The 25498-nt window shown below is 43.7% G+C and overlaps 1 long non-coding RNA gene across 1 annotated transcript; it reads left to right on the plus strand.

Annotated features, from left to right (window-relative positions):
• Positions 1 to 21646: 21646 nt before the first annotated feature.
• LOC309864026 lies at positions 21647 to 24302 on the plus strand. Its single transcript, XR_014311344.1, has 2 exons — positions 21647 to 21830; positions 24182 to 24302. It is a non-coding gene; the product is annotated as an uncharacterized lncRNA (long non-coding RNA).
• Positions 24303 to 25498: the final 1196 nt, after the last annotated feature.

Raw genomic sequence — 25498 nt, forward strand, 5'->3', positions numbered from 1 at the left:
CCATTTGCAAGGCATAGTTTGATGTACAGAAAATTATTACATTATAATCTTTTCTTTTGTACTTGTGGGCCCCACAAGTACAAATGTCCATGTGCTAACTCTTGGAACCTGTCGCCTTATATGGCAAAAGGGACTTTGCAAATGTGATTAAGTTTGGGATTTTGAGAAGTAGAGATTATCCTGGATTCTCCAAATGGGCCCAATATAATCACAAGTATAAGGGAGAGACAAGAAGGTCAAAGTCAGAGGAGATGTGATGATGGAAACAAAGTTGGAGGGAGCTTTTAAAAAAGATTTTATTTATTTGTTTGTTTGTTTGTTTGTTTATTTGAGAGCAATACTGAGAGAGAGCATGAGAGGGAAGAAGGTCAGAGGGAGAAGCAGACTCCCCATGGAGCTGGGACCCTGATGCGGGACTCGATCCTAGGAGTCCTGGGTCAAGACCTGAGCTAAAGAAGTTGCTCAGGCAACTGAGCCACCCAGGTGTCCTCAGAGGGAGATTTGAAGATGCTCAGTTGCTGGTTCTGAGGAATGCAAGCAGCTGCTGGAGGCTGCAGAAATCAAGGAAGTGGACTCTCCCACTAAAGATTCCAGAGGGAACACAGCCCTGTGACACTTTGGTCTTAAGATTCCTGACCTCTGGAATTACAGGATAATAAAATTTGCTTCATTTAAGCCATTAAGTTTCTGGTCAATTGTTACACAATAGTAAGAAACAAAGCAGTTCTATAAACTTTATTGGTTACATTAGGCATATTTGGAATGCTAGCTGAGAGAAGGTGTTTGAGAAGAACTTTGAGGTGATGCTCAATTGGGACAGAAAGGGAATTCTATAAACAGATCGGGTGATGCTAAGGAACTTAAATTATTCATTTATGTATGAATTGCCTTATGAATATTTATAAGCATATGTCTGAATATTATAAACCTATCCAGATTATATATATATATATATATATATATATATACACACACACACACACACACACACACACATACACACACATACACACACACACACATATACACACACACATCACACACAAATACACACATATACACCATCTTGGGAGAGGTGTAAACAGAAGAGTGTGATATAAGACTACCTAATCCACTTTTAAATTATACATACCTTACCCAGATTTTTCACATATAATACTATACATTCCTGGAAAAATAGTATTGTAAGAGTTAGTTTGAGAGATGAAAGACAGAGTTCTTGGGGAGGGGGCGTGGTAAATGAATTGATAATTAGAATGAGTTGTATCAAATTATACAATGACATGTTGGTGTTTCATGGTAAAACAGCTATTAACTTCACAGGTTTTCTCTGAGAACTTGAAAAATCCGGATCTTTGGGCAAAGAGTTTAAGTCTGTTTATATTATAAAGCACTGGGGTTAAGGTTAAGTGTATAAACAGAGGCCATGAGTTGTGCCAACTTCTCAACCTGAATTCTACCTCAATTACCCCAATGTTTTAAGAGGTACCAATGAGACTCTCATGGCCAAAATACTCTCCACCTTCACATAATCCCTGCAGTTCAATGAGTAGCAATTTGCTCAGTTGTGTCAGGAAGACCTTTAGTCTCAGTCTTCTCTTGAAACGTCAACATTCACAGGATAGGGAAGCTTTCCAGGTGGTTACCACCACTTACCTCAGCAGAAATAATTAGCGTAGATTCCTTTTTTTAGGGGAGTAGGAGGTGGAAAGGGAGGGGAATACTAAAAACAGGAGGAAAGAAGATACCAGAATCTGCCTAAGGCTGGTCACCGCCCGTCTAAAAACCCTGTACTTAAAATGTTACCAAGCTTAGCTGGAAGCAGAACTGAAATATAAGAATTGCTCCCTGCGTTCACTGCTGTTCCGCTTTGTCCCTCCAGCAGGCCTGTTCCTTAGGTGGGTAACAGGACTCGAAATGCTCAGGTGTAGAAAGTGAGGTCCAGAGCTGGAAGTTAAGGGAGTCGGGACTAAGGGCCAAGTCTGAGGCACCCATTACCAGGCCTCCATTCCTCCCGGAAGCTTCTCGTGGGCTCCAGCCTCTTCCTCTGCTGCCCCTGACTTTCCATCTCAGACGCTCTGGGCCCTGCCGTCATTCAAGCCCTCCCTCTCCAGAGCCCCCGTTCGGATGGGCTTCAGACTCGTAGCCAGGCCTCCCCACCATGGTAGAGCTGGAGTTGTTCACCTCGGGGAGGGCTGCAGAGGGAAATGAGACACTCTGACAGGCCTATCATGGGCTTAAGAAGAAGTCCTGGGAAATAGAAAGTTAGCACCATGCTGACTCGTGGTAAGCAACTGCCCATAACCGTACCTGCATTTATGGCCAACGATGGCCTCCTCTTTGTAGGCTGCCATGGTTGGCTCCCTGATGACTGAAGTCAGAGTCAGGGAAGTCCACAAACATGCACGGGCACAACCACCCGGGTGGAAGTTCAGAAGCAAGACTTCAGCGGAGGAGAGATAAAACACAAAAGAGGGTTTGGCACTGGGGCCTCAGATCACGATCCATTATTAGAACTGGAGTGTAAGAGACAAAACAAGAGCCTGATGGCTACACTGGACTCAAGGTGAAACTCAGCAGAGAAGCAAGTGTGCCTTGACCTTCAACTACTCACCTGAGAGGCTGGGTTTCTGCTGGCTTACTAGGGTTCAGGCTGCCGTGGATGGTCACGTAGGCTGAGCCACTGTTTCTCAAACGGCAGGTCAGGACCCGTCAGCGGTCGCAAAATGGGTTTAGTGGGTGGCAGGGGGCCCTCTTTACAATAAATAAAATTGGTTAGAATAGATTAGAGAAAAGAAGATAATGAAGTGCCCTACGCTTAGTAATGACTTCAGGTTTAGATATCTGTGTGGTGTTGTGACATGTGGCTCAATGCTGCAGTCAAGAGAAGTCTAAAAATGTCTTGTCTGAAACCGGAGGATATCGAGCAGGAAGCCAGGTTCCTCGTGATGCTTAAAATATTTTCTGTTTTGTCTGAATGCCCATGAAATACCATAATAAGCCAATCCAGGCTGTGGTGTGGCTGGGTATGAGTGAATTAAATATCACCGCCCCTTTCGTGCAGATTTTCCACAGGGAGACTTGCTTGAGAAAAAAAAAAAAAATCGGGAAATACGGATGGAGAGCTTCAAAAACTAAATGAACTATTAGTTAGTTGTTCATCATTTCCATACATGCTGGATTCCTTTATGTATTAACAAAGGTATCACACGGATCATGGGCTTAGTAGCCACTGGACTACTCTGTGTCCCCAGAGCGAAACCAGGAATGGAGACCCGCTCTGAGGAACTCCTTCCAACCAGCATGGAGATGGCCTTCTGTGGTTTAGCTGTGAGTTTTGGACTCTCAGTTCAGCTCCACAACTAACACCAATGAATCTGAAATCTGGATCCCAGCGCTTACCTTTGTCAACTGTTTCACTTCAGATCTCCTTCCCACATCCAGTCTTACCCCAAAATCCTGTGTCCTATAGCCAACCAAGCCACATCTGTTCTTTCTTCTGTCTTTGCCAATGGTACCAACACCCTTTCAATCACTCACATTTTAAACTTTGGAGTCATGTTGAATTCATCTCCACCAATTTATTTAACAAACACTTAAATTGTATGTGTTCTTCCCAAGAGCTGTTCTAAATGCTTTAAAAAATATTAAGTCTTTAACCCATATAAAAGCCCTGGGAAGCAGATAATATTATTATCTCTCATTTTATACATGAGAAAACTTGGGCCCAGAGAGGCGTATTAACCTTAAAAAAATGCCGAAATTCATGCAGCTCATCTGTTTCCCAGGACGGTCGTGTTGGTTCCACACACAGGGTTTCCCTCATGTGGGATGCCCTCCACATATGTGGTAATTATAAAGATCGTCCTTAGCCCTCAAAGCCCACTTTCCAACATTCGCCCTTTTCCATGACAACTTATCTTTCTCAAAAACTCCAGGGCTCTTAACAGTTATCTCTTTTGATTTCTGTAATACTCACAGTATTCCACTTGTAAGCTGGCTTTTTGATAGTTTGGTCATGATAGAGCTGTCTTGTATCTCCCTAGTGTTCCATGTACAGTAGTCCTATCTTGGCGGCAAGGACCACGGTATAGAGCCATTCAGCCTCCCTCCCCCTTACTGCTTTCATTCTTTGCCATTTTTATTCCTCCTCCCTTCTCCCTCCTCTTGTAAGCCTTGAAAACATGGAGTCCGTGAAAGATATTCTTACAGGTTACGAATTGACATCAGAACTCATCATTTCATAAAGGGAGTGGGGACTCCTGCCATGTTCGTTTAGAACCTCTGAGGAGTAGCTCACAAGACAAAATGAGACATGCAAGAGGTTTATTGGGCTTAATGTCTGTGTGGGAAAAAGAAGCAAGAGCTAAGGAGGCAGGGAAAGTCTGCAAAACACGATACAGGGCTGAAATCTCTGAAGGAGAGGGGAAAGGTAGACAAGCTGGCTGAGGAGAAGCTCAGGCTGTGTGCAGTACTGTTCTAAGAAAATCTTGATCAGGCAGCTCTGGAGTCTGCAAGCTAAAGTAGCCTGGAGGATCACCCCCACCCCACCCCACCCCATCTCGCAGCACTAGGCTGCTTCAGGACTCTGGTGAGCTGGGTCATTGTCTGGAGTGACCCAGGGGAAGTACGTGTGGGCATGAACGCAAGGTCAACATGCAGCCAGGGCTTGCGACCATCAGTCCGGTATGCTTCCTACAGCAGGAGCTCTGAGTGGCACATTTTCATGGGCATTACTCCCAGGATATCAGCCAAAACACCGGATTCTGAATCAGAAATCCTACATTCACATCTCAGATATATCTCTCCCTGACTCTGCATCCTCACTGAACCTCACCATTGTCCCTTCATTTGTAAAATGGAAGTAGCCAATAATTCAAGAGGGCTACTGTGAGGGCCGCACAGTCTGGCCGGGTATCCTGTGAGAAAGGCAAGACAACCATTCCTGGCCACCTCCCCTGCCCCATAGGCTCTCTGAGTGATAGAATGACTGGAGAGAACGCCAATGTGCTGAATTAAAATGGGGACAGGGGCACCTGGGTGACTCCCTCAGTTGAGTGTCCAACTTTGATCTCAGCTCAGATCTTGATCTCAGGGTTATGAGTTCAAGGCCTGCATTGGGCTTCATACTGGGTGTGGGGTCTACTTAAAAAAAAAATGGCTACAGGACACAGAGCCCACTTGTAGGTAGGACCTGGTTAAACCCATGCAGGAAAAGAATCAATTCCAGAAGAAAAAAATATGTGTGAAAGGATCTAGTAGGCCCTTGTGACCCAGAGAGAAATGACAGCTGGCCTAGAGCATCCACTCAACTTTGAGACAAGCTGGCTGGGTCCGGAGTCCAGAACGTCGCAAGGAAGAGTTCCACCTGCAAACCTGAGACACAGGAAGTGAGCTCTGATCCCAGGACAGACATTGATTGACTGACTGACTCACGCATCCCCCTCAAATACAGGCTTAAAGGGTGTGTATAGGTATGTGTGGCAGATCTGGGTGTGAGGGAGGCTTCTGTCCCTGAAGACAAGGGAGCTACCGTGGGAAACTCAAAACCAGCATCAGCTGAATATCTCCCTCCTTCCCTTATGGGTCCTGGCCCTCAAGACTGGTGTCAAGTAAATAGTCACTTCTCTTTAGTGAGGAGCCTGCAGAGGTCAAAGCTGGGAGCAAGGAAAGCTTTGCACGTTCCAGGGTCATCCTCGATTCAGAGAATGTCAAGAACATCCCTAATCGCACTCCAGGGACACCAGCAGCAACAGCAGATTTGGAAAAAGCATGACCAGTAACGGGCTAGAGGTTGCGCATGCGCGGATACTGGAATCAGAAAAGAAATGAAACCCTGGCTCTGTTCTGGGTTGAGCTATGCTCCCCACCAACAAAAGATTTGTTGGAGTCCTAACCCCCAATACCTCATAAAATGTGACCTGACTCGGAAAAAGTCGTTACAGAGATAATCGAGTTAAAATGAGGTCACTGGGGTGGGTCCTCATGGAATACAGTTAGTGTTCTCATAAAAAGGGAGAAATCTGGACCCGGTCACGCACACACAGGGAGAACCCCACCTGAAGAGGAAAGCAGATTTTGGCTGATGTGTCTACGAGCCAGGGACGACCAAAGAGAGCCAGCAAACCACCAAAAGCCAGGACAGGGGTTTGGGCAGATTCTCCTTCACCGCCCTCAGACCCAGCTTTACTGACACCTCCTGGCAGACTTCCAGCTTCCAACACAGTAAGACAATCCATTTCTGCTGTGTAAGCCTCCCCTCTGGGTGCTCCTTTGTCATGGTAGCCGTAGTCAACCAATGTAGGTTATACAAGAGCAAGACCAAAATAGCGTTCATGCCGGAGGAGGAATGGAACTCGACCGGATGCCACTTCTTTACTTCCGGGCAAGGACAAGGAGGGACCTTCTCTGCCCCCTTCTCTTCCTCCTCCCTGCCGCCCACCCCGCCAGCCTGCCAGCTCCCAAGATTTAGCCTGCATGGATCTGGGGCTACAGTGGGGTTGAGGAGTGGTCAGTATGGGTGGCTGGAGGGGGCAGGGTGTAGGTTTTTGCTGTTCTCTTTTGCCTACCTCCCTTCCTGCCTGGAAATTGAAACACAACAAAATAAGCCAAATGCCATTGATCAAGCCTAACGCCAGCTTCTAAGGTGAGGGGGAGCAGTAGCACTCAGGAGTCCCGAGTCTTTGAGCACAAAGAGGCCTTCCCTCACCCCCACTGGCCTTGAACTCATAACCCTGAGATCAAGATCTGAGCTGAGATCAAAGTTGGACACTCAACTGAGGGAGTCACCCAGGTGCCCCTGTCCCCATTTTAATTCAGCACATTGGCGTTCTCTCCAGTCATTCTATCACTCAGAGAGCCTATGGGGCAGGGGAGGTGGCCAGGAATGGTTGTCTTGCCTTTCTCACAGGAAAGGGGAGGAAAAAGCAGATCTGTGGAAGGCAAGGCAAGGAAATCTGTGATCGCTGCCTAAAAACAGACCTGAGGCCTAACCACCTAGGAGACTAAGGCACCAGCCTCTGCTGCAAGCCTTTGCCTCATGCATTTGCTGGGAGCGGAGGATCTGCAGTGCAGACCCAACTTGCTCCAGCCTCCAACGCTGCGGCGACCAGTCTTAAATGGGATTGCTGTCTGTGTTAACTTTTGATGAGAGCTGGCAAGCTGAGCTTTTCTTTGAAATGTAGACGGGGGCGTAGCATTTGCTCTCACAGGAGGGGCATGGCTTTCCAGCATGTGTGAGCTACAGGGTTTGCCCATCCTCGGGAGGGAAAATTGCCTGGAGGTAAATTACCAAGTGGGGGAGATGGGCGTCCAAATCTCCATTGCAGAACTGCATTGGGAAGCTCCAAGATTCTGAGAGAAGAAACCATTTTGACATGTCATGTTGTGCAAGCTACAGCATGTCTGTTACACCAAAAAAGTTCCAATTTTAAATGATGAGAAAGCCGTGAAACACAATTTGAGAATTATGTCATGCTCCGCTTTGCCTTCCCCTCAAGGCAAATAAAAGTCTTGAAATTTAAAAAAAAAAAAAAAAATTCCACTTATTTTCAAATCTTTGCATGGGTTGCACCTTTAGTCATACATTCTCTCGACTATTACTCACCAGCCGCTGAAATGAAAATTATTAGCATGAATGAACACTCGTTCTTAATGGGTGGATCCCGGATAAAGTCGGCAACGCAGCCCAAACTGTCCAACAAAGACAAGCGACGAATGGGACTTGCCTCCGTCGAAAAGAACCTCGGATTGTTTGCACCGTGGCATGTCGAGGGAAATGAACATGATGGTTGATTACGGGGAGGAAAATAGCCTGAATCCTGCCCAGGGTAAGTTTACAAATGCACTTGAAGTAGAAAGCCCACGTCCGTCACCTCGAGAATGCATAGACGGATCACAGATCATGAGACAAGATGTGGCTCAGTGCCTGGAAGCTGATGAGGTCACAAATCTCATTACTCAGAAAAATAAGCCTGGGGCTCCACTGGCCTTTGATTCCATTTCACTGAAGAGCGGAGATCCCCTGGTCTGCCCTCCTGCCGTCACCTCCCATCCCGGGAAGCAAAATGGGACTCCCGGGTGCTTCAGTTCGGGAATCTTCCCGAGATTCAACACGTGCTTTCCTCCCGCAGCCTGATCTGAGCCGGGGCTCTTCTTGCTCTGTCTGGAGGCATCTCAGCAGTTAATGGGAGTGATTCAAATGATCCTACTCCAGTTCCTGCTATTTTAAGATACGTAGCTTTTCTTAGCTATGGATTTCTTCTGTCTAAATCTGCCCGACTGACTTGGAAGCTGCCCAGAATCATCTTCTTTGGAAATTACATTTGTGCATTGAGGGTATATTTGTCGTCCCGCCCACGCTCCAGCCACTTTTTGAGAAGTGCAGAGCAAGTCATGTGACAGTCATCAGTGTATTTGCACCCTTTTTTGTTTAAAAACATAATCTGCATTACAAATTGCACCAATTCCTGTATGTAGTAAGTCATCATTCAATAAAAAGCACAAATGTATGCCTGTCACATTCAACATAATAAACTGCAAGTAAATACATCTTTTCTTAGTCCAAATCAGTCAGTAAATGATGTCTTTATTTTCTCTGTTAGGCACCAAGTTTGCAATCAGCTTTATTCTTGATTCTCTCAGGCCAAGCCCGCACAGCCTCCGAGCAGAGGAAGCGCGTCCTTTTGTCAGGCGCGTTTGGACACACGAGGACGGGAGCGCAGCTGAAGGCGTCCGTCTGTTCTACATCATCGTCCTTGCTTCAAAGCCATCACTGTCTTCATCAGAGCACCCAGCGAAAGATTTATTGCACCGCGTCTGCGTCTGTAGGCGATACTCTAATAGGGACCAGACACCCTTTCCTGCCGGCTTCGGATGCGTTTGCAACTGCCAGAGGAGGGTAGAAGCAGCGCCTTGTGCTTTGACGTCAGGCAGGACTGGGTTAGAACCACAGCTGAGGTCGGTGGTATGACCCTCTGAGAGCTTGAGTTTCTCATCCACAAAATGGGGGTGGCAGGTCCCTCCAGGCCAGATGTGATGACTGGGCTGGTGTGTGCACTGTGCGTGGTAGACAGTAGCTGCTCAGTTCAAAATTAACTCGTAACACGGACATGTTTTTATGGGAAAAGGCAAGAGAGCCAGGCTCTGTTTACTGTGGATGTGGTATTTATAGCCGTGATTGTGACAATGCTACTGCTTTCATTCTATAACAAGTGGGTAAGGTTGGGGGTGTCATTTCCTTTTTATAGACCAAGAAACTGATACTGATAGTAAACCAGAGTTTTCTGCTTTACATTGGGATTCCTTGTTCATGACCATCGTGACCACCCCACTGTTCTCTTCCTGTCACTCGAACAACTCAAGCTCATTTCTGCCTTTGGATCCTTGTACTAGCTGATTTCTGGGCCTGGAAAATTCTACCCTCAGTTTCTACATATCTGATGAGGAGACTTGATTTCTCAGTACTTGGGTTTTTTTAAATTAAATATTTTATTTATTTAATTGAGAGAGAGAGAGAGGAAGAGCAGGAGAGGGGAGAAGGTCAGAGGGAGAAGCGGACTCCCCATGGAGCTGGGAGCCTGATGCAGGACTTGATCCTGGGATTCTGGGATCATGACCTGAGCCAAAGGCAGTTGCTTAACCAACTGAGCCACCCAGGTGCCCTACTTGGGTTTTAACTGAAGGCATTTCAGAGCTCTGAGAGGTCTTCCTTGACCGCTCTACTCAACACAGGCTCTTCATCCCAGCCTTAGTCCACCCAGCACCTGACACCCTTATATGGACCTCTGGTGCACATAGCCCTGCAGAAATCCGTGATACGAAATGCATAGGATGTGGCTTCACAATTAGATGGTCTGTATTTAAATTTTAGTTTTACCACTTACTGGCACGTGGCCCTGGACAGTGACCTCACCTTCCTTTCTGTGCCGTGGTCTTCTCACCTGTAAAATGGGGATGATAATACTGTCACTAGCAGCATCCCAGTGCTGAGGGGATTCGCTCTACTAATACCCATAGAGCATGTAAATCAACGTCAGACACAGAGGGAACCCTCAATAAACGTGGATTAAACTTTTCAGTTGCTTGGCACACATCAGGCACCTTCTGACTTTATCTCGACTATTTGTGTTTGTTTATAGTTGTTCTCGCCTCAGTGAAGGCGTGGAGCCTGCCTGTCCTGCGCCCCACTCTACACCTAGCATCTGGAATGACACATAGTGGGGATCCATAAATATGTGTTGTTGATGAGTGAAAGAACATTAGGTAGGTGTATATTATCCATGTTACTGGTGGCAGTGATTACAGTAATGCTATCATGTAAGACCAGTGGGCAAAGATGTGATAAGGAAAGGGTGAGGCCGTCATTGCTACATATTTAGGTAAGTGGGTTCCTAAGCCCTTTCTGCTTCTATCTCACTGTATACGATCCATTTCTTCTCCCAGCACCTTCTGGGGCCCTCTGTTCCCTCCATTTCCCCCTTTGTGAATCTCATCTCACCAGCAGGTATGTGTTCATGACCCATGGGTATAACTTTATAAACATTTACGACTCCGGAAAGACAAGCCATGTTGAACCCTCTAGAAATAATAGCAGATTCTATGCCTACTCAAGAAAGGCAAGCAGTAAGCACACTCTATAAAAAAATCAGCATCCCCATGCAAAAATACAGCAGTATCCAGAAAGCGTGCAAAGAAGGAGGGGCGTTGACCAAATCCACTTCTGCCACGGCCCCTCACACCGTCACACAGTCTCTCACCACGAAGCAGAGACTCTCGCATACCACCCACATTCACAACCTTGATGGGGCAGCGCTTTTCCATCAGTGATAGGAATCAGGCTCGTGGAGGTCATCCAGCTCGGTTGTTCATCCAGTGCATGAAGCCTTGCCCCATGGTCATTGCACCTCGGCCCCCATGTCTCCGACCACATGGGCACGGCCTCTGTCTGCATTCCTCATGCACCACGATTTCAGTTACCTGTGTTCTTCTGGTGGCTCTCCTCTGTCCATTCCAGTGTGGTTATGACTAGGATGACATATGTCCCTGTTTGTCCAGGACAGACCCCATTTGCACACATTATTGTCAAGTAATTACCAGTGACGCTCCTTTGTGAAAGTGATGCTCCATGCTATGGCCCCCTAATTAAGCTCGCTTCAATCAAGAGGTTCAGGAAGTACAGAAATCCCCATGGGGGTCATCACTAGTGCTCCCCAAAAGGGTCCTGCAAAAAATCCACCAATTCTTCTAAATCAAGATTAAGCTAATCATCTTTGGCTGCTCCACTTCTAAACGAACAGCAAAGGAATAGAAGAATGTTAAGGTATCAGGATTATGGGAAATAGTCAGAAGGCAGATGAACTGGGTAATAAAATGTAATGAATTATAACAGAATAGAGAAATTGGAGTCTTCCTTCCCTTAGCTTCTTTATGCTAAATAAGTAAGTAGGTGTGCTCTACCATTTGAAAGAGGTACAACCCTAAAAAGCTGCCTGTGAAATAAATTTCTGTTTCCGATAGCTTGTGGTTCCTGTAGAATTGCAATTTAAAATATGTTGCTCGGTGCTGATATGTTCTCCTGGAATGAATGGGCTGAAAAGTCTTATGAACTTTCCCTTACGTGTGGCTGGGGTGAATGTCCACGTAGTCTGGGTTACAACGAATGTGTACCAGTTCTCCCTCAAAGGGCACCTCCTTGCCTCATGGCATACTTATTTACACACTCATTGTCCAGATCAGTCTAGCACTCTCCGAGGCCGTTCATTTGGGTTCTTATCTCCTAAATTAAGATTCTAATTGTCTGAAGCAGGAAACAAGCTTTATAGTTTTCTGACATTTAATTCAGCTTATCTTTTTACATGAATAATACATGAATACATTCTCAATGAAAAATAGCCAAGTAATACTTTGTCCTTCTCTTGTGTGCCTCCAAATGTCCTGCACATCCTGGGTATAACATAGGTGTTTAAGAAAATGTTACTTTAGGGCATCTGGGTGGCTCAGTAGGTTAAGCCTTTGCCTTCGGCTCAGGTCATGATCTCAGGGTCCTGGGATCAAGGCCCGAATCAGGCTCTCTGCTCAGCAGGGAGCCTGCTTTGCCCTCTCTCTCTGCCTGCCTCTCTGCCTACTTGTGATTTTTCTCTATGTCAAATAAATAAATAAAATCTTTTAAAAATAGAAGTAGAAATGTTAGTTTTATAAGTAATACACAGGTGTTCAGTATATTTGAAAATGGCCTGGATAATGTGTAATTTAAAGGGTTCCCCCCACGCCCCTGGGACCTAGATCACACATACAAAAGAGTATCTAAAACATATGTGTTGAGTATAAACTATACTGATAATGTATATAGAGTTTAAGCTATATTAACACTATGAATACTTAAATACTTACCATCCAGCTTAAGAAACGGACATTACCAGTCCTTAGAACTCACTTTCTCAACAAATTTTACATAAAATCCTATTGAAATTTTTTTGGCTCAATATCTACATACATTTTTATTGTTAACATATATATCCAGAAAACCATATGAGTAAATAGCCTAGTGAATGATTATAAGGTAAAGAAATAAAAGGTGGCCAGTCACCTTAAAATCTCCTCCACAAAGTGGAGATGCAACATGGGGGGTTAAGGGGGTAGGAGAAGAATGAATGAAACAAGATGGGATTGGGAGGGAGACGAACCATAAGTAACTCTTAATCTCACAAAACAAACTGAGGGTTGCTGGGGGGAGGGGGTTTGGGAGGGGGAGGTGGGGTTATGGACACTGGGGAGGGTATGTGCTATGGTGAGTGCTGTGAAGTGTGTAAACCTGGCGATTCACAGACCTGTACCCCTGGGGATAAAAATACATTATATTTTTATAAAATATAAATAAAAATAAATAAAAATTAAAATTAAAAAAAAAATCTCTTCCACATACTACATCCCCAATACAACTTCCCTCCACTCAGAAAGCAGCCACCATCTTCTGTTTTATACTCATGATTTCCTTGAGGTTCTTTCTAATCCAAGGTTAGTCTTCTCTATTTTTTTAAATTTGCATACTGTACAATTAACTTTCTGAGCCTCCAGTCCATTGAGTTTCAGCACTTACATCAATTCAGCTATGACCACCATTAGCATCCAGACCAGTCCCCTCGCTTCCGAAGTCCTCTCCTGCTACTCCTTTGTAGTCAAACCCTCCCCCCGTCGTGAGCCAGTTCAGCCACTGATCTCCATCCTTGTAGCTCTGTCCTTTCCAGAATGTAATAGAAAGGGAGCAATATAGCATGTAGCCCTGAGCCCGACTTCTTTTACTCAGCACGATGCGTTTGTGATTCATCTGCGTAGCTGGTATCTTTTTATGGTGAATAGTAATCCGCTGTTTGGATCACCTGTTTTATGAATCCATTCACCACCGAAGGACACTGAGGTTGTTGCCTGCCTGGAGTGATTACGAAGAAAGCTTCCGTAAACATTCATTGACAGGCTTTTGTGAGAACGTGTGTTTTCACGTATCTAGGTTAAGTACTTTGGAGGGGGATTGCTGGGTCAGACTGTAAGGGTAGGTTTTGTTGTATAAGAAACCATCAAACCCTTTCCTGGAGTGATTGGCCATTTCCCACCAGCAATGCCTGGAAGTTTTAGTCGCTTTGCTTCCTAACCATCACTTGGAATTGCAAGTTTTATATATTTATTTTTGTTTTAGTCATTCTTGTAGACATGTCGTGGTAGCCCATCATGGCTTTAATTTGCCTTTCCTTGAGGAGTAATGGGGTTGAAGATCTTTTCATGTACTTGGTTGATATGACTACACTTTAGAGAAGTATCTAGTCAGATGCCATCTTTAAACTGGGCTATTTGTGGGGCTCCTGGGTGGTACAGTTGGTTGAGTGACCCATCCTTGGTTTCAGCTCAGGTCGTGATCTCAGGATCGTGAGATTAAGCTCCAGATTGGGGCTCAGTGCTCCGTGCAGTCTCCTGAAGACTCTCTCTCCCTCTGCCCCCCTTTTCTAAAATAAATAAAAATAAATCTCAATAAAAAATAAAATAAAATAAATTGGGTTATTTGTTAAGCTTTGAGTGTTCTTTATAAATCTTGGATCCACGTCCTTTGATGAATATGAGATATGAAGATATTTGACCTGGTTTGATAGTTTGTGTTTTTTCATTCTCTTGCCATTGCCCTTCAGAGAGGAAAATGTTTTCATTTTTAAATCTTGATAGTTTTTGCATGATCTTTTCACTTTTACGGTTTCTGTTTTCTATTTTCAGATCAAAGAACTCTGCCTGACCTAAGATTTTACATAAAAACTCTTTGTTTTCTTCTAAAAGCTTATAATTAAAAAAATAGTCTTGAATATAAAGTCTAAGTGAAATTTTGCATAAGATGTGAGGTATAGAGATGACCAATTGCTTTAGGGCCATTTGTTAAGAAGACTATCTTTTCTCTGTTGAATTACCTTTGTACCTCTGTCAAAAATAAGTTGACCATATTTGTGTGGGTCTATTTCTGAATTGCATTTTCTATTTCACTGAACTATACATACATCCTTATGTAAAAATCACACTACCTTGATAACTATATGTCATAAAATCTGATCATTGTGTTCTTTTGTTCTTTTACAAAATAGTTTTGGCGATTGTAGTTCCTTTGATGTTTCGTGCAAATTTTAGGTTAAGTTTGCCTGTTTCCACACACACGCAAATCTGCTAGGATTTTTTTTTTTTTTTACTGGAATCACATTGAGTGTATAGATCAATTGACGATTATTGGCATCTTGACTATATTGAATTTTCCAGTACATTAACAAAGTAAGGCCATTTATTTGGAAATATTTCCCTTCTGGACCTGTGATTGATCCCTTAATGTAGGGAGCTGGGGGGGGGGGGAGTTAAGACAGGGCGGTCTTATTTGACTGAGCCCTTAACTGAGCCCTTATTTGACTGAGTCTGACAGTAGCTCCTGGTAGACCGTGTCAGAATTGAGTTGAATTGTAGTACACCCAGCTGGTATCCAAGAATTTCCTGGTGGTGTGAGGAACACCCCCATTCTACCCCCTCCACACACACACACACACATGCTGGAAATAGTACTACCGTTGTTTTAATTAGCTGGAGTCTTTAGACACTTGGAATAAAGTAGTCTTCCTGGGTAAAATGTACTGTCTTATGACCCCAGATAGGACTGGTTTTGTTTGGCTGTAGTTCGCAGTTGGGATCGATTATGTCCATATGAAGTGCTGGACATTTTGTCTGCCCATTACATCTCACCAGACTGACTCAGTGTCTGAAATCTCCCCCGTGACCTCGCCAAGAATAACTAAGGTAGCGGGGATATAGCTGGGACTGGAATCCAAATCGTTCTCACTCTGATGACAAAACCTTCAGCATTCTGCTCTACCCAGTGTTTCCGCATAGTTGTAGGCACACATCAGAACTGTAGTATCTAGACGGGGCATGTCTTTCCAGCCTATCTTGGAGAAAAACCATACATTTGTTCCAAGCACTTTGCCTTCGGTTCCTGTTACCGATCTTAACAGTCAGTTCTAGTGGTGCTTGACTTTGCAACAACATGTACTCTCTTAGCGTGAGCTATATTAAACCTGTAGGAATCAATCCCACAGATGCCAGCAAGCTTCTGCCTGTGTTCCCACTTTTGCCTCCGTCCTATCCTGCTGCTTTGCTCCAACACAAAGAGCCCTCTTGAACATTTTCCTTGCCAGGTTGGCTGGACTGCAAAGAATGTTACCCAGCATTCCGTCGCCAGGCAGCATTGTTTGGTGCTATGGTCTTGTGTTTACTTAGAACAAAGGTGGGGACGTTTCTCTGTAAAAGGTCACTGACCATGGGAAAAAGGTGTTTGGAGGCTACGTAAGTAAAAAACAGATAACTATCGAATTAAGACTCAACCACTTTTCATGTAAAAAATTGTTAACAGGAAAACAAGTTAGAAGAAAACAGATAAAAATGATTAAGTCTCGGGGCGCCTGGCTGGCTCAGTTGGTAGAGCCTGCAACTCCTGGCCCTTGGGTCATGAGTTCAAGCCCCGTGTTGGGTGTGGAGCCTACTGGGGAAAAAAAACTAAGTCTCACATTGTGGCTCTATTTAAAGGAGAGATTAGGAGACAAGTGGAAGAAAGAAAGAAAATAGTGTTGAAAAATTTTTAAAAAGAGATGATGCATGGAGTAAAACTTAAAAACTTAAAGAGAGCAATTGAATATATATACACACATAAATGCATATCTATATAGAGGTATACACATGCATATATATAAACATATATATACAATTGAATAATGAGGTAGTTAATATTTTTTCTATTATGTGCTGCTTCTAAGAAACACTCAAGGCATGAGGATCCAGACATACTGAAAGGATTGGAGGCTTTAATATCGAAAAAAAAAATTAGTAGAATTATTGACTGTGTTGGTCTCTACGGTGTATAAGAAATTGCTGGGAACTAAAAGCCTTAAAGAATTTCAAGATTTCTTTGGGTCGGGAGTCCAGGAAGAGCTCAGCTGGGTCCACTAAGGCTGCATTCAAGATGTTGGTCAGGGCTGCCATCTGGAGGCTTGACTGGGGAAGGACCTGCTTCCAAGCTGCTTAAGTGGTCGGCAGAATTTATTTCCTTGTGACTGTTGGATACATGGCAGCTTCCTTCTTCAAGAGCCAGCAAGACAGAGAGACAGATAGACAGACACAGACAGACTAGAACGAGTCTGCTAGGAACATGGAATCATATAATGGAACAAAACCACAGGACTGACATCACATGTGATGGTTAATTTTCTGCGTCAACCTGACCGGGCTAAGGGACATCCAGATAGCTGATAAACCATTATTTCTGGGGGTGTCTGGGAAGGTGTCTCCAGAAGACATCAGCACGTGCATCAGTGGACTGATCGAAGACGATCAGCAGGGCGGGTGGGTATCATCCCGTCAGTTGAGATTAGAACAAAAGATGGAGAAAGGATGAATTTGCTCTCCCTGCTCGAGCTGAGACATCCATCATCTCCTGCCCTTGGACATCAGCATCCCTGGTTCTTGGGCCTTCAGACTCAGACAGGAACTTGCACCATTGCCCCCCGAAATTGTCAGGCTTTCAGACTCGGACTGAATGCCACTACCGGCTTTCCTAGATCTCCAGTCTGCAGATGGCAGATTGTGGGAGTTTGGACCTTCACCACTGCATGAGCCAATTCCTATAAAAAAAAAAGTCTCTCTCTCTCTCTATTTCTCTCTCTATCTATACAGTTCTGTTCTTTCTGTTCCCTGGAGAACCCTGACTAATATAAGTACACATATTCAATTGTATATATTCAATACTTATATTCAAATATATACTCAATTGACTGTGATAGTCAATATTATATACATACTATATATTCACATATGTACCTGCATATGGTTGTGTATATATAGATATGTGGGGGTTGGGGGAGATGTCAGAGTGGCCACGCCCATTCCTCTGGCCCTCTTGCTTTCCCTGTGTGTCTCCTCTCCAGGTCCTTCAGCTCTCTACAGACTTATAGGCTCCTTTGGGTCCAGTTCCTGAGCCAGTAGTGAAAGGGCAGACAGGACACCCACAACCTCTGTGCTGTGAGCTAGTGGAGCTTGGAAGTGAATCTCAGGGCTTAGACATGGGCTCCAGTTATGTAACTTCATCTGCTTAGAAACCCTAGAGGCTCAGCAAGTCTCTGTGACACCCCAGGAAAGGCTGGGAGATGGGGAGGCACAAGTTCTGGGTCTCTGTGGCACACCTGAGTTGAGGTTCTCTTCTCCACCCAGTTATTGTGAGACTATTATTTGACCAAGGCCAGAGTATGTTCCTCTGGGTGGTAAGGGATGGGTTTTCTCCTACAAGAACCACACTAGGCAGAGTTAATCATGTAGGAGGAAAAGTGGACTCAGAGGCAGGTCTTAAGCTGGAGTGAGGGAAAGTGCCCTCCTCTCTGGGGCCTGAAGTGATTTGGGCTTGAGCTCTGAGACCTGGAGCAGGCTGGAGTTCTTTTTGTAAGGACCTGCCCAGGGACCTGGGCTGTGTTGGTAAATTTCTGTCTGAATTCTGCTTCCCGTCCATTACTTCCAAACTTCCAACAAACTATGATTAGGGCAAAGGCCCCTGTGGTGGGCAATTAAGAGAAAGGACCTATTCCAAGGTGGGGACAAGACTGACAAGGGAAAGCAAGGTGTTCTCCCTTGGGGGCCAAGTGGCCCTTGATTATCTACAACAGCAGAGGGGAGATGGCCCACATGGTAAACTTTCTCTGGGGAAGCACAGGGAGTAGAAGCAGTTCTGAGTGTTGAGAGGAGGATGCTCGGGGGATAAGAATTGAGGGCACTCCACTTACTCACTGGTGAACATTTTGGAAGGAATGATGTAAATAATACAATGTATAATGTCAACACAGTTGGGTTACCATGATAACATCGACCACTGTTTATTGTGTCCACAACGATTTCCATAAACAATCCCCCTTCATCATCCAATGACCCTAGAAATTTAGTATCTTTATTGCTGTGTTGCTGATAAGGAAGGCTTCACCAAAGCCCAGGGACAGCAAAGGGCCCTGGAGGCTTTGAACCTGGTCTGCGGCTCTAAAGCCAGTGCACTTTCCCACCTCACCCTACTCCCTCTTCACTTGGCCACTTGGGAAGTCTTGTGAGGACAGGGACAGTATGGCATTAGGTAAATATAAAGTTGCAAAGTGTATGAGCTGGGCTCAAGCCCCATTCTCTATCTCGTGGCTTTTAAAGAAGTTGCTGACGGTCACGATAGTCTGTGATGGTCAATCACTTATGATTCTTTTGTGCTGGGGTAACCGTAGGGTAAGTGGAAATAAAGCCTCTGGCTGTTTGTCTGGTGCTTAGGACTGAATTTAAGTTGAAGAATGGGTTTGGCTTCAAGTCCAAGTTCCCCTATCTGGTCCAAAATCATTTCCTCTCTTAATTCCATTTATAGACACTTGGCCTCAGCATAACCTGAGCAAGCAGTGTGCTCTGCTCTATTTTATCCCTTTGCTTGCTGCTTTCCCGATCATTATCACAGCCCTGCCACAGTCTCTGCTCCAAGTAAAGATCAGTTACTAAAGGAAATTAATATGCCACGGAGGCCTCCTTCGACAACAGAGAATGGATTCTGGTCACCGTGCAGCACAAGGAGGCCTGTAATTCAGATACAGGATATCTCGACCGTCTTTAAAGGCGGACCTGGAAGAGCTTTTTTCTTCGAGAAGAAACCGTAACACAAAAAGATAGGTTTTAAAGTACACACCTAAGGTTCAATATAGACCGTTCTTTTCCTTGATTTTACATTTATTTCCGAGCCATTTGTGTCATTTTGATTTGCAATGATTTCTTGAGATTCTAGAAGGATACATTTACAGCACTTACGGCGGTGGCAAAGGTAAGGGGATTTAACAGCAATAAATTGGGACAATATTTTACACGGATTAAGCAGCTTTAGAACAAGAAGAAAAGCACTCCAATAGCCCGTAGCATAGCCCTATTCTCTGCACACGATGCAGGGTATAATCTGGCCATTTGTCCGTGGGCAGTGGGTTTTCCGAGGTTTAAGTTCATACGGTATTTGTCTGGTTATCAACTCTCATAGGTCTTGCCTGCGTATGTAATGATCCTCTCACACTTAAATGAAAAAAAAAAAAATCAAATCAAACTAAAACCAGCCAGGCCCTCAGTATGAGAACACGTCTTCGCTCTTCAACTGGTTGCTCATGGGATGCGTCCACGCTCAGCACAGGTGATGGGGTTGTGGACTAACATAAAAAAAAAAAAATGGACTTTTTGCCACAGGAACAAACTTAAAAATAGTCTGCTAAACTGGCGTATAGGAATTTTCTTCCCGAAGTTATATTCCGGTGGTGAAGGTCTCCCCGGTTACAGTTTTTATTCGGTTGGCCTGTTTATATCCTCCCTGTCCTAGGAAGAACTTAGGAGAGCAGGACACTGGGGTCAGCCTGATAGGCCGTCCCATGTATTATTAACAAAAATCTTTCCAGTGCCCACTCTGATGTTTAGAGGATGGGGACAGGGCACGCATTTTGGAGTTTTCTTAGCATACCATTAAGACATCAGCAAAACCTCATTCTGATCCTAGCTGTCATATCTAATACTTTAACCCATGACATATGGATCTTAAAATACACATGCTACTCTTTTTATTACTTCGGTGGCTAGGAGGTTTTTGACATTTGCAAGTAATGCAAAGCAAGATGAAAAAGCCTGGTAGTCACCTGAAAATGGATAAATATTGAGGGAGACATTCTAGGTAATTTTGTCCCTTGGGTTGACTCACCCCAGGAGCCTGAGTAAGCCTAGAAATAAAGGAACCTTATTTACTCAATTAACCAAGGCCAGAAAGTGGTGACTTACATTGCATGTACTTTTGTGATAAAAGTAGCAGCTTCCGGGGTGCCTGGGTGGCTCAGTCGGTTCAACATCCGACTCTTGATGTCAGGGTCATGAGTTCAAGCCCTGCATTGGGCTCCCCCCTGGTCACAGAGGCTACTTAAAAAAAAAAAAAAAAAAAAAAAGCAGCTTCCATTGATTCATTACATACTCTGTACCAGACGCAGTAATAGGCAGGGTCTGCCCATACATTTGCCCTTTATGGTGATCTCCAACTTACCAAAGCTGAGGACCCCGTTCAAGCTGGTTCAGCAATGTTGGGCTTCAAAACCAGGTCAGCATGGCTCCAGAACTTTCCTTTCACCAGATGATTCTACTTTCCATCTGATGTTACCGGTATCTCACAGCTGGCATTGCAAAGTCCCTGTCTGCTCTCAAGATGGCTGAAAGAAACTAGCTTTGTTGCCCTCACACCCACACAATAGCTGATTAGACCTCCACTTGGGGATACATCTGGAGTAACTGCAACTTTCTGCACTCCCCTAGTTTCCACTGGAATTGTCAAATAGTTCAAGCTTCCTTAGATGAAGTGACGGTATCACAGATCTTGTGGTGCAGGACGTAGTTGACAAGTACTTCTCTCATAGTTCTCACACATGAACAGAGTTAGCAGGATTAAGATCGAAAGGGTTGGCACTTGGAATATTTGGTAGAGAAGAGATTTCATGAAAAGGACCAGAACAAAAGCAACAAGAGCTTCTGCCTTGTGCTACAGCCCACCCCTTTGGCTAACCAATATTTCTGTACACCTACAGTACACATTCATCCCATCTCCATGAAGGTGACCCCCAAAAAGGAGGCGGTGATGGTATGGGCTCTGGATTGGTTGGTTAGTATATCCAAGCCGCATTCCACAAGATGTTTACTGTCTCTAGGAACTAGCTCGCTTTTGGAGGCCCGGTCCCTCTCAGGTCAGCAAGGCCCCGGATGTCAGAATATCAAGATTACAGAAAATAAGAGAACATAGTCCCTACATATTCCAATGGATATGATTATTTCCAAATTTTGAGTTTTAAAGGGGACATGAAAACTTTATGTATAAAAAAAGAATGATTTCTATTGCACTATTTCAAGGAAGTAGAAGAGATTATTTTGTTTTATCCAAAATTATCTGTTCGTTTTTCCTTAAATCCTTTCATATAGATAGCCATATGTTCTGCCTATGCTTGAACCTTTGGCAAACCGAAGAAAATCAAACATACAGTGACTTCACCAAAAGTCATCTTCTGTCTTTTTAGATCAGCTGTCACAAAAGTAGGAGTCAAAAGCCCGAAGGGCAGCTCCACGGGGAGGGATACCTTTCTTCTCAGATGTCCTTAAAATGTGACTTCCGGCCCCATGCTCATTGCTCCATGGTCACGCGAGGCTGGCTCATCTCCTACATAGCGTTTGTGTTCCAGCCCAAAAGAAAGGAAGAGGTATCTGTGTTCCGAGTCTTTCTCCATTTAGATTAACAGATTAACTTCATAAAACCTAGATTTTTGTATGTATTTTTAGAAAAACAGCTACCACATAGATAAGATCCTTATGAAGATGAGGGGCACAGATTGGATTTGTCCTGCAAAAATAGCATTTTACATGTGATTCTAATGGCTGAGAAAATATCATTGATATCGCAGAGAAATGATTCCCCCTTTCCCCAGGCCAATTTCGTCTCCTTCTTTCCTAGTGTTGGTCTCAGCTACTTTAAGATGCAGAGCCAAATGATTTAATAATAACAACGATAATTAGAACAATGATAGAAACTAGCCTATGCTGATCACATATGATGGGTCGGGCAACGTTCTAACCACTTTCGTGTATTAACTAATTTATTCCTTACAGCAGTCTCAAGACAGAGGGATACTATTTTTTATTTTATTATGTCATCCTCAAGTCTTGGTAAACTGAACTGGGCTCAGTACTCCTCTTGTCAAAGATTTGCTTTGGGAGAAGGAGATGAAGTGATGTTAGCTATAGAAACTGAGGAGGTTTGGAGAGAGGTAAGGACCAGTAGAATAATTACAGTTGATGGGGAAGACACACACCTGTGCTTCCCGTCTCCCCTCCCTCCCTCGGGCCCCTAGTTTGTTACTTCTAGTCTACACACTCAATGATAAATATCACTAACATTTGTGATGCCTGAACTCAAAACTATAAAAACCTGAGTGTGGGAGTCAATAGCTTGCTTAAGTAATAAGATGGAGAGTCGCTGTGAAATGTGTGGCAAGATGGCAGAAAGCCTCTGCTCTTCTCTTCCAGGAGATTTCTTGTGAAAAGTGGACTTAGACTTAGGGAGAGAAATGATTTATTAGAAAACGTTTGGATGCAGTTATGCGAAGGAGCACCTGCACCCCAGTGTTTACAACAGCAATGTCCACAATAGCCAAACTATGGAAAGAGCCTACCTGTCCATCAGCAGATGAATGGATAAAGAAGATGTGGTGTAGATATACAATGGAATACTATGCAGCCATCAAAAATTAAATCTTGCCATTTGCCATGATGTGGATGAAACTAGAGGATATTATGCTAAGTAAAATAAGTCAACCAGAGAAAGACAATTATCATATGATCTCAGTGATATGAGTAATTTGAGAAACAAGACAGAAGATCATAGGGGAAGGGAGGGAAAAATGAAACAAGAGAGGGAGACAAACCGTAAGAGACTCTTAATCTCAAGAAACAAACTGAGGGTTGCTGGAGTGGAGGTAGGAGGACTGAGGTGGCTGGGTGATGGACACTGGGGAGGGTATGTGCCATGGTGAGTGCTGTGAATTGTCTAAGACTGATGAATCACAGACCCGTACCCCTGAAATAAATAATATATTATATGTTAATAAAAGAAATTTGGGGAAAATATCCTGGCAGGGATTTCTAGGTCACACTCCATGCAAGAACAGATGAGAAAAGAGAGTCTTAAAATGACAACAGATGCACAAAATTCTATCAGTAATTCTACCTATGTAATATACATATATATAATATGATATGTATTGACAAGATGGAGGGGAGGGATAAAATATCATATTATATGTGATTTTTAAAAATAGCCATCATCAATAATCCTCCTATAAGATAGTTACCTATAAGGTAACTGATTCAATAGCTGGTCGTAAGACCCAGGTTGATATTCATAGGTTCGTTCTTCCATATCCGTAGCACATTTCCGTAACCCTCTATCAGCATGCCAGACATTAGAGTTAGAGTTCCTTATGTGCTGAGATGACTCACACCTTTACTCCTGTAGGGTTGGAATCCTTGGTGGTCCTGTCTTTACTTGGTTGCTTCAGCTTTCCACTGAGCGGGACTAGGAGACAATGAAGCACCAAGGGGCATCCCAGCAAACCTCCTGGGTTCTAGATAGTCTTTCTCACCCACTTTATATAGCAACAATCCATCCTTTAGGAATAAATACTGACAATTCTAGAAAATACAGTTCTCCCTTCTGTATCTGTTATTTTGGTGACCCACTGAGCCCCAAATGGTCAGGGAACCATTTCAGCAACCAGTTTAATGAAAACATTATTCTGTTCCCTGGCGGAAGGATTTTTCCATTGGGTATCAGGAGACTCCTAAGCAAATCCACTGAGCCCAAGGTTGTAGGGATGGGAAATCAAAAGAATTCATCACCAGCCCAGCTACGCTACAAGAAATATTAAAAGAAGTACATCAAGAAGGAAAATGGTACCAGATGGGAATATGGATCGACACGAAGGGATGTAGAAAACCAGAAATGGCAGGTAAATGCCTCAATATGAAGCAATTTTTCTTATGTTCAATCTCTTAGAAAGATCATTGTTTAAAGAAAAAGTAATAATGCTGCACAAAATGCTTGACAACAGTAGTACAAAGGCCAAGAGGAAGGAAATGGGACGGATGACTATCAGGTTGTTCTGCTGTACATGAAGGTATAACATTGCTTAATATCGACTATGATAATTTAAAGATGTAAAATATCAACCCTACAGTAATCCCTAAGACACACACACAGATACACACACACACACACACACACACACGTATAGTATAGTGTAGCAGTTAACTAGCGAAGAAAATGGAATTTAAAAAAGCAGAGCAGTAAATCTGAAAGAAAGCAGAAATGAAGAATAAGAAGAGGTAGAATAACGAAAGCTCAATAGAAATATGATAGATCAAAGCCTATCCATATCAATAATCCCTCTTAGTCTGTTTGGACCGCTATAACAAAATGCCATGAACAATAGAAATTTCATTCTCATACTTCTGGGGACTGGGAGTCTAAGACCCAACCACCAGCATTTGGGTGAAACTCTTCTTCCTGGTCCATAACAGGGGACTTCTAACTGTGTTCTCATATGGTGGGAGGGGGCCAGAGAGCTCTCTTAGGCAGAATTAGGGAAATATTCGGGGTGCCTGGTTGGCTCAGTCAGTTAAGCATCTGACTTTCAATTTCTGCTCAGGTCCTGATCTTAGGGTTGTGAGATCAAGCCGAATGTCGGGCTCCGAACTGGGTGTTGAGTCTGCTTAGGATTCTCTCTTTCCCTCTGTCCCTCCCCTGCTAGTTCTCTCTTTCTGTCTCATAAATAAATAATATAAAATAAATAAAATAAATCTTCTTAAGAAAGAACTAGGAGGAGGTGCCTGGGTGACTTAGTTCTAAGTGTCCGCCTTCTGCTTGGGTCATGATCTCAGAGTCCTGGGATCAAGGCCCACATTGGGCTCCCTGTTCGGTAGGGAGCCTGCTTCTCCCTCCCACTCCTCCTGCCTGTGCGCGCTCTCTCTCTCTCTCTCTCTCTCTTTCTGTCAAATAAATAAATGGACTCTTTAAAAAGAATAATAAATTTAATTCGTTAAATTTAAAAAGAATTAGGAAATACCAGAATAGACTCTAAACAGGTGAATTTTATAGTATACTAATTTTATTTCAATGAAACTATTTCTAAAGTATAAATAATTCCTGAAATATTTATGAATAAATAATATGCTACCAGGAATATGTCACAAGATAATTCAGAAGCAGAAGAAGGAGTAGGTAAAGGTGAGATAAGGTTAGACATAAACTAATAATTGTTCCTGAAGCTAAATGATAAGACCATGACTTCCTCCACTTTCATTTATGTTTGAA

Source organism: Mustela nivalis, assembly GCF_964662115.1.
Source record: "Mustela nivalis genome assembly, chromosome: 5".
Taxonomy (NCBI): domain Eukaryota; kingdom Metazoa; phylum Chordata; class Mammalia; order Carnivora; family Mustelidae; genus Mustela; species Mustela nivalis.